Source organism: Neovison vison, chromosome 3, assembly GCF_020171115.1.
Source record: "Neovison vison isolate M4711 chromosome 3, ASM_NN_V1, whole genome shotgun sequence".
NCBI classification, from domain to species: domain Eukaryota; kingdom Metazoa; phylum Chordata; class Mammalia; order Carnivora; family Mustelidae; genus Neogale; species Neogale vison.
Window position 1 is genome coordinate 65,210,831 of NC_058093.1, and position 10,967 is coordinate 65,221,797.

A 10,967-nucleotide genomic window follows, 5' to 3' on the forward strand; every position below is an offset into this window, starting at 1 on the left:
ATAGATTTCTCTTTTTTTCCCCAAATTTTTATTTAAATTCTAGTTAGTTAACATATAGTGTAATATTGGCTTCAGGAGTAGAATTTAGTGATTCATCATTTACATATAACATCCAGAGCTCATCATATCCAGTGCTCACCTTTATACCCATCACCCATTTAGCCCATCCCCCACCCAGATGTTTTCACAGGTTTCTTAGATTTTCTATATAAAGGACCATATCCTCTGTGAATAGAGGTAGTTTTATTTTTTTTCCTTTTCAGTTTAGATGCCTTTTATATCTTTTTCTTGTCTATCTTGGCTAGAGTCTCCAGAAAAAAATCTTGAATAAAATCTTTCTTTTTTTTTTTAAAGTTATAACCCATCTTTTTCTTTAAACTATGTTTAATGTAAATAGCATCATAATTGAATATTGTTATATTGATATGCCATTCTTGGCCTTTTAAATAAAAGGCCTTTTATTCCTTTTACATTTTACATGATTTTTTGGTTGCAGTCAGTGGTATGGTGTTAAATGTGTTTTTCTAAGAAATCACAACTTTCAGCATCTGCTGATTTCCATTAGGTAAATTTTGCCACCAGTGCTGGTCTCAAACTACCAACATGCTATCACTAGATGGAAAACTGAGAAAGGTATACATCATTCACTTTCATGAAGTACCATCTATCAGCTCCAGCACACCACTGGTTTAATACTACCATGGTTCTTGTTTGGTCTCCCTCTGATTTTAATTTGTTTCCTCCCCATCCCCAATTCTATGCTTTATTATAGGTTGAGTTGTCTTAGAATTCTATTCAATCTTTTCTATTGGACTATTATCTCTACCTCCACATTCTGTTTTTTTCCAGTGATTGCTCTAAGGTTTCCACTAGCCATATTTAATTTATCATAGCTTATCATCACATACTATTGTATCATTTCATGCATTACATAGGACCCCAATTTATAAAGGCATATTTCTCATTTCCTCTCCCTATCCTTTTTCTTCTTATTAATTTCTTGTTAATTCTATTTCTAAAAATGTGATTAATGACAAAATTGTCAGTGTTTTGGTTCAGAAAATCAATAATTTTTATATGACTTAAAAATAATAAAATATATTTTATATTATCCCACATATTAACCATTTATGACATTTTTTATTTTGTGTGTATTTGAATTTTTATTTAGTAGTATTTTTCTTTAGCCTGAAAAACATAATTTAAGATTTTTTGTAGTATGAGTTTGTTGACCAAAAATTCTTTCAGGTTTGTCTGAGAATATTTTTATTTTACTTTCATTTGAGTGATCTTTTGACTGGATATAGATTTCTTTCTTTTTTTTTTTTTTTTAAAGATTTTATTTATTTATTTGACAGGCAGAGATCACAAGTAGGCTGAGAGGCAGGCAGAGAGAGAGAAGGAGGAAGCAGGCTCTCCGCTGAGCAGAGAGCCCGATGTGGGGCTCGATCCCAGGACCCTGGGATCATGACCCGAGCCGAAGGCAGAGGCTTTAACCCACTGAGCTACCCAGGCGCCCCTGGATATAGATTTCTAATTTGACACATTTAGTTTTCTTTTGGCATTTTAAAAATGGTTTTCTATTGTCTTCTGTTTTGCATTCTTTCTTATGAAAAATGAGTTGTATTTCTAACTTCATACCCCTGTATGTAATGTGTCTTTTTATTCCTCTGGCTAATTTTAAGAATTTTTCTTCATAACAATTTTTTAAACCAATTTTCATCATGATATGCCTTTGTCTTGATTTTGCATCTTGGAATATATTGAACTCTTTAGATTGTTGGGTTAATATTTTTAATTATATCTAAAAATTTTCAGTTATGTCTAAAAAAACTTTTTTTTTTCTCTTGTAAGTCGTAGATATGTTTATGGCATAGATATGGGGATGGTTTCATGGTTGTAAACTATCTCCAAATTCATGAAGTCATAAACATTAAAGATGCACAGTTTTTTATAAGTACTTCATAGTTTAATAAAATATAAAAAAAATTCTTCTGAATCTTCCCTTTTCTGAGTAATTACACATATGTTAAACCATTAGATATTGTTTCTTGGGGAATTTATGCTTTGTTGTAGATTTATTAAAAAAGTCTGTGTTATAATTTACATATCATAAAATTCACTCATTTTAAGTATATAATCCAAACACATGATTTTATAGATTTATAGAGATGTGCACCACTACCATGATTTAATATTAGAACATTTCCAACATCCCAAAAAACAATCCTGTACCTATTTACAGTCATTCCCCTTTCCTACCCCTAGTGCTAAGCAACCACCAATCTACTCTCTATCTAGATGATTTGTCTTTTCTTGACGTATAAAATAAATGGAATCATACAATATATATTCTTTTGTACCTGGCTTCTTTCACTGAGCCTAATATACTTGAGATTTGTTTATTTTCTATCCATCTTCTATCTCTACCTCAATTTTGATAGTTTCCACTGTACTGCCTTCATGTTCACTTATCCTTTTTTTCCGTGCAATGTCTAATACATTAAGTCCAGTGACTTTTTTATTTCAAATATTTTAATTTTCAGCTCTAAAAGTTTGACTTGGGTCTTTTATATAGTGTCTATTTCTTTTTTCATTGTATACCTGTTTTCCTTAAACTCTTAATTATATTCATTATAGCTGATTCACAATTCTTATCTGTTGATTTAATTGTCTCTATCATTTCTGGGTCTGCTCCTATTGACTTATTTTCTCCTGGCTATCGATCACATTGTCATGCTTCCTTGCAGTTCCAGTAGATTTTTATTGTATGCCTTCTACTGTGAATGTTGTCTTATTGAGTGTATGGATTTTGTTACCTTTCTCTGAAGAAGTTTGAGTTTAATTCTTGTGAGCAGTTGATCCTTTGAAGTCCCTTGATTTTCTTAAGGCTTGTTTTAAAGCTTTGGTAGGGCATTTGTAGCATAACCTAGATTGTAATAAAGCAGAACTTTTCTAGAGCCTTTACTAAATGCTCAGTTTTTCAAGAATGTCTCTCTACTCTGGCTCAAGTACAGAACTTTAATGTCTTCTAGTTCTGTGGAAGCTATAGTGGCTTTTCAGTTTATAGTTCCCTGGTAGTTGTCTTTGTCTGCCCTCATTGAGTGTCACCCTGTGCATATAGAGATTATTATTTAGTCAAACACTTAATGGACCCCGATAAAGATTTCTGGATTTCTTATTCTGTGTAATTTCCATTCTTTCACTTTCTGTGGCACAATTGCTACCTGCCTCAGCCTCCCTAATCTCTGATCTGTCTTAGCCAGTGAGACCATTGTAAGAAATCTCCAGGGTACCTATGCAGGTCAATGAAAAACAAAACATTGAGACCCAAGTCGTAATCACAAGTTCATGTCAAGATTTGTCAGTGTACATCCCTCCTGTTTATATTTTTACCTTCATTCTCCAAAGATAAGCCATTCCCTTGCAAATTATTTTTCTTCCAAAAAGAAATTATTTTCAGAAGGGGTTCACACTTGATTTAAGATAATTATTTGGAAAATATTTAAGTACACATAAATTATCTTAAAATACTTTCTAAAGGGAAATTGTATTAGCTAGATAATTACATGGGTTCAGCATAAAGTCTTTGCAGCTTTCCTCTATTAACGCAATAATAGCATTAATGCTAATATTAGCTAATACTTAAATAGATATATGATGTGCCAGGTAATCCAAGTGCTTTATATATGTTAACTTGTTTAAGAAACTATGAGGTAAATGTTATAATTACTCAGATGAAGAAAAAGAGCTACAGAGAGATTAAGGAATTTTTCCATGGTCACACAGCTAAAATGTTTCAAATATATTCTGAATAAACTTTGGAGACGGTGCCTCTGTCCTGGCCAAAAAGCAGACTTCACTAGATGATGTAATCATTTAAATTTACAATCCCTTTTGATTGCTGGCTAAAAGCCCAAACTCATACTCATACCTAAGGAAGCTCTTGTCAGATTAAATCAACTGGAGTGCTGCCTGCATTCATTGTATAAGACTTGTATCATCATAAACATCCTGTAACTGAAGCCAGAATTTAGGAGAAGAGTAGTCATTCACATCAACAGTGTTACTTGGATTGAAGAAGTTGGGATTTTTTAAAAAATTAGCATTACAATAGTTTTATTAAAGACATTGTTCATGTCTGTTTAAATGGAAATAACATTCTGGGTTGGTTCACTGAAAGAAATTTTCTCTTTTCTTACAGGGTTGGAGGTTCAGAGACTTGGAAAGAAGTTCCTTTCTGAACTCTTGGCAGGAGACAAATCTTTCTTTCAGCACATAAAATCTCAATGATTGAATTGTGTGTGTGTTAAAAGCCCCTAGAAGAGACTTGCTCATCGTATTTGGTAGAGAATCTACGATAGAGGCAGAAAGTAATAGCTAAAAGAAGAGAAAAAGAAGGTGCCCCTGACAAAAGTATGGATTCAAATTTGGGAAATGGGTGACCTGGGATATTCATACCTTCTTTGGAAAAGAAGAAAGTATTTTCTGGGGCTCTGGCCCACCTAGCACATGTCGGGTTCGTGCACAACCAAACTAGAAAGAAATGTCACTTCAGTGGGTGAAATCTCCCAGGAGCCAAGTTATGGTAGATTGGAAAAATGTATGAATTCTCCTAGTGCTAGCAGAGACACTATGGACCCCGATTTGCCAGGAATACCCAAAGCATCTCTATAGTGGCCTGAAACCCAGAGTATTCATTAAAAACTTTCATATAGTACTGGGTAGGGAAATGCCTAATAGCTACTGGCAATAGTTAGGTTACAGAGAATTGGAAAATATCTTGAAAAAGTGAGAAATGATGGAGCCATGATGCATCTTAATGTCAACTTGATGCATTTGTAAATTTGTGACATTAATAATCTATGTACAAAAGTAAATATAATTATATAATTATAAAATAAAGAAGTAAATTTCTAAGAAGAGCATGTGAATTAAAATAAGTTCAATATTTTATTTATTTATTTAAGGTGTGCACACTTTATCGAACTGGTCTTGTCAGTGTACAGGGAAGCCCCTGGCTGCCTTGTGCCTCAACCCCACTCCCAAGGGAACCAAAATGCCTTCATGAATCTTAAATTGGAGGGGACAAAAAAGGGGGAAGCCATGATGGCAGACCATTCAAAATAGAACAGAAAGAAGAGGTATTAAGGTGAAGATTAAAAAAAAAAAAATTTGGACTACATAATTTACACAAAAGCAATTTTATCACCCTCCTGTGTGGACTCGGGCAAGAACTGCCCCTTCTCAGAGAGAAATGGAGTGGCTTTCGGGAAGGCAAGGGACTTCCTGTAACAATGCATCTCCCGATATTTGGAATGACTATTTAAAAAAAAAAAAAAAGTACAATCAAAGTCCTCGGCCACATTGTAGAACTTTGGGGATGCTCGTTCCAACCAACTGCTGTCACCTTCACCGTTCCAGTTTTTAAATCCTGAGTCAAGTGCCAAAAAAAAAAAAAAAAAAAAAAAGAAGAGAAAAAACAAACGGAAAAAATTTCAAAAACAAAAAACAGTAATTAAAAAAAAAATGCACACAAATAAAGCCATGCCAATCTTATATCGTTTTCTGCGCAAGTTAGGTTTTGTCAAGAAAGGGTGTAACGCCAACTAAAGTAGCAGTCCACCTAGAAGCATTTGCGGTGGACGATGGAGGGGCCGGAATCGTCATACTCCTGCTTGCTGATCCACATCTGCTGGAAGGTGGACAGCGAGGCCAGGATGGAAGCCCTGATCCACATGGAGTACTTGCATTCAGGGTGGGGGCGATGATCTTGCTCTTCATCTTGCTGGGCGCCAGGGTGATGATCTCCTTCTGCATCCTGACAGCAATGCCAGGGTACCTGGTGGTCCTGCCGGACAGCACCGTGTTGGTGTACAGGTCCTCGCGGATGTCGATGTCACACTTCGTGATGGAGTTGAAGGTAGCTTCGTGGATGCTGCAGGATTCCATGCCCAGGAAGGAAGGCTGCAAGAGCGCCTCTGGGCAGTGGAACCGCTTGTTGCCAATGGCGATGACCTGCCCATCAGGCAGCTCATAACTCTTCTACAGGGAGGACCTGAAGTCCACAGTAGCCATCTCCTGCTCCAGGGCCACATAATACAGCTTCTCCTTGATGTCATGCATGATTTCCTGCTCGGCAGTGGTGGTGAAGCTATAGCCACGCTCCGTAAGGATCTTCATGAGGTAGTCCGTCAGGTCCCGGCCAGCCAGGTCCAGATGCAGGATGGCGTCGGGCAGGGTGTACCCCTCGTAGATGGGCACAGTATGGGTGATCCCGTCGCTGGAGTCCATCATGGCCAGAGGCATACAGGGACAGCACAGCCTGGATGGCCACATACATGGCTGGGGTGTTGAAGGTCTGGAACATCATCTGGGTCATCTTCTCACAGTTGGCCCTGGGGTTCAGTGGGGCATTGGTCAGCAGCACGGGGTGCTCCTCTGGGGCCACACGCAGCTCACTGTAGAAGGTGTGGTGCCAGATCTTCTCCATGTCATCCCAGTTGGGGACAATACCATGCTTGATGGGGTACTTCAAAGTCAGGATGCCCCTCTTGCGCTGGGTCTCCTCGCGCACACAGGAGTCCTTCTGGCCCATGCCCACCATCACACCCTGGTGCCGTGGGCACCCCTCGATGGAAGGGAAGACGGCCTGGGGGGCATTGTCACCTGTGAAGCCGGCTTTGCACATGCCAGAGCCGTTGTCGACCACCAGAGCAGCGATATCATCATCCATGGCAAACGGGGAGTGGTGTAAACTGGTGGTGGCAGCGGCTGAGAGGCCAGGGCGAGGGGCCTGTGTTCTCAGGGTGGACGCGGTCTCGGTGGTCTCAATATCTTATTTTTAAAGAGATTTTATTTATTTGAGATCAAGAGAGAGATTGAGAAATAGCATGAAAGCAGGGGTGGGGGAGTGGGGGAGGAGTGGAGGGAGAGGGAGAGAGAGAATCCCAAGCCAACTGCACCCTGAGCATTGAGCCTAATGTGGGGCTTGAACCCATGGCCCTGAGATTATTACCCAAGCAGAAAACAAAGAGACCAACACTTAACTGTGTCACCCAGGCACCCCATAGTGTATGTACAAAAGTAAATATAATTGTATAATTATAAAATAAAGGAGTTAAATTTCTGAGAGGCATGTGAATTAAAATGAGCCCAATATTTTAGATCACTATAATTTAAAAAGTCATTTTCTGACAGTCATAAAAATATTTTAAATTAATAGAGCTATTTTCTAAAATCTAAGTCAACAAAACTCCCACTACAATTTTAAAGATGAATTAACTCATCTGAAAATAGGGCAATTATTCTGTGAATTTTAATACATATACAAAGTCTGTTATGTACAGAACATGTACAGTTACTTGTAATGCAGAGCAAATCTGCCCAAATGAATTGAAAAACTTCATTTAGAACATAGTAAACAAAAAAGCCAATATTATCCAGTATGTTACTTGTTGAGATATTGTGAGTTTGGAAATTGTTAATAAAAATTAAATTACTAGAACTTAAATATATCTTTAAATTTTTAATATTTACTTAAAAGGTGTTTTAAAATTAACTTTTATTGTTTCAATCCTTGAATTACCTTTTCTCAGCAAGTAGGCATGCCCCATCTACTTATTTACTGGTTATTTGGGTCTCCTGCCAATTGGAGTATTTCTAAATGTGGAACATTTATACACTATTCAGGGGTGAGCTGTTGAACTACAGCTGCCCATGTCTTCATGAAATAAGTATCAAATGCTCTGCCACACTGAATATACAAGTGACAGGAAGTCTATTTTCTCTTTCCCAGGTTAAATTAAAATTGCTTAACCCCCTACATTCCAGATGAGAAGGAAATCCTACCATACATTCCTGGGACTCCCTCAATCTCTTTGCTCATCCAAAAACTGTTGTAGTTTCTCATCCAACAAAGAGGTCCATCTACTTTCACTTCTACCTGGAGAAGAACTTTGTGTGTTAAGATCTGCTGTTGCCTTTTGGTCATTGCTCCTTGCTGCCACACACTGTCCCTTTTAAGAGTCACTTGACAGTCCAGAGATGCAGGGAAGTTACCATCAATCAATTTCTGCCAAGCTCGAGGTCAGCCTAAACTTTCAAAGGAGGCCACATCTGTAGGTGGCCTTGACCTATGGTGTCTTCTCTGAGATCCCTGGACATCATCTAAGTGCCCATGTAGCTAAGTCCTCTGTGCAGAGGTGCTATCCTTGAGCTGATTAGAGGGTCAGCCCATGATAGAATGTGCAGCAACTGTCCCCTTCTCCAGTCTCAGAACTTCAGGGAGGCTGGGGAAAAGTTATCTAGTCTCTGTTCTTTACTAACAAGACACAGAGAGCTCACTCCATACCCTTCTTTAGGAAAGAGAGCTTGCTTGTCTTTGAGAAGGGCCCAGATTATTTTTAATGGGAAGTACTTTCTCCACTACCCTGATCAGTCATCCTACCCAGGATAATCCAAAGGAACTTCTGGCATCTATCTTGCTGAAGCAACAAGTAAATAATTTCTAGTACTACCAACAACACAATTCAAAACAGAAATTATATCTTCAGTAGGTTGCCTCATCACTTTTATAGCATTATGTAGTAAAGAATCTTTAGGTGGCTCTCTATTTTTTAAAATCTCTACTGTTTGCAATAAACTACTTATGCCATCTCTTAGGTAATGAATTTATGTAACAGTTGTCGATGTGATCTGTTTTTGGCTCTCCTGGTTGGGTATAGAGTTGAAAGTTCAGTAGAACTTTCCGTAATGATAGAACTGTTCTAAATGTGTGCTATTTCATGTGGTAGCCACTAGTTACATTAGGTATTTGGAAAGTGGGGCATGCAACTGAGAAACTGAAATTTTAAGTTTATTTTAAATAATTTAAGTCTAAATAGCACATGTGGCTAATAGCTAATGCATTCGATGGAAAGAGTATTTATTTGCCTTAATTACTCTTTGTGAAAGGAGTTAATCAAAATTCATTTCCAGAGTGAGCTTTTTCTGTAAATTCTGAGTTTAAATAGATTCCTCTTTACACAAAACAAAACACTTCTGACATTTTAAAAAAATGTTTAAAATATATATTTTTGTTCTTTTATCAAAACAAATCTAATTATAAACTTTAGAACCAGATATTTTTGCTGGATAAGCCTTACCTATTGGCCTTTCTCTCTTACACAGCGTGGCTTTTATAAGTTAAACATTTGCAGTGGTAACATAAATAATTTCCCTCCAAAATTAACACACACTGAATTTTGAGTGCAGAAAGACATTCTCCACCCTCCTCAGCCCATCTTTCTGTCAACATAACCTGTCTTACAGAGCTGGTCTATGAATTGATTCTTTTACGAAATGTGATTTTTTTGCCTCTTAAGAATAAGACCCTACTGTGTAGAGAAATTGAAAATTAAAAATAAATGTGAACTTGTGTTATTTCTTTGGATTTACTATCTTTTTGACAACTTGCCTTCAACTAAAACAGGACTGAGTTTTGTTAATAGTCTCATCCAAAAGACTCGGATTTCTGTCCCACCCAAAATGCTAAATATATATGAAGCTTGATTGTCTTCAGTAAAAGGTATTTCAATTTACCACAAGGCCACAGTTTTGCCCAGGGTTATTTTTAAGAAACATGTTCATATTGGATAATTGCATCCTCTGTCACAAGGGCTAAAATTAGTTTCCAAAGATCCATTTTTCTTCTCTCATACTCACTAGGACCCCAGTCTCTGAAATTATTTTTTTAAATGTCTGACAACTCCGGAATAATTCCAGTGTTCAAACATTATACATTTTTGGGTAGCTGAAAAGTGAATCTGCTAAAAAAATTATTCATTTTTGCTCTGTGACAAAAAGGCGAAAGAATTTCACTTGGAAAAACTATCTATATATCTATATTTAGGGAGTCTGATTTATGCCACTTGTAGTCAGTAGGTCTTTTAAGAAACAGCTGGTATACCTGAATCTTCTGTAAACTTGCTTTAAAAGCTGGTTCTGGAAGAACGTGCTTGCATAGACTTACAAATAATTTTCTACTGGAAAGAAAAATTTCAGCTGATTTAAAGAATATGCTTTCCCTTGACTGTCTACTACAGTGGCCTGAGAGATGTGCTGTGACTATAATAATTTATCCAAGACTTCAAAGCCACTGTAGAGTCTATGCAAGTATCATGTAAGATCATGCTTAATTTAAAATGCCTGCTACTGAAGAAGTAGAATCATACATCAGAGCTGGCATCAAAAATGTACCAAGAGGGATATGTGAGCAAACAAATGCCAGGAAATTCAGGCTGATGCCTTAGAAGTTTTCTCCTGTGGGTCCGAGTATTAAAGAGAATTACATACTGGAGGAAGTATGCTTGTACCAAAAGGCAATAACACTGCATCACCAGGCTGGTCTTTGAGCCCAAATTGGGATTGATTAAATCTCTCATCCATACAATACAGCTGGGTAGGAGCAGATAAGAGACACATAGATATGCATTATTTATTTCTGTTGTGCTTAGCACAGTGGGATCTGTGCCCTTTATAAATTAACTACTTAGTCGCTTAGCTGGGTAATCCAGAGTCAGGGAAGGGTTTGTTATCTCTGTCTTCACCAAAGAAGTGACAGAAATAAAGGGGACTCAGATCACGGCATGAACTTTGCCTAAGGAAAGTGATAGACTTCCTCAAAGAAGCAATAAGATATGAGAACAAATCTCGGAGAATTGCTATAATCTCTGTCCCTAAAATATCTCAAACAATAGGACACCCACCCTTTGGTAGGGATGCCTTATTAAACATAGCTTCTTTGGAAATAGGGGCTGTCCTGCAACTCAGGTTGAGAGTTGCCCATGTGTGGCGAGAAGTCCTGAGGTGTCACTGCTGTCTTCCATCCTGGGTGCTAGTACTGTGCTCCCTGCCACAGACTGCTTGGCAACTGAGCCGACAGAGCTCAGTAATTCTTGTTGAATCAAATGGGTAAATGTAGAAAG

At 37.5% G+C, this 10,967-nt stretch overlaps 1 pseudogene; it reads right to left on the reverse strand.

Moving 5' to 3' along the window:
- Positions 1–5,564: 5,564 nt before the first annotated feature.
- LOC122902563 lies at positions 5,565–6,736 on the reverse strand (annotated as a pseudogene).
- Positions 6,737–10,967: the final 4,231 nt, after the last annotated feature.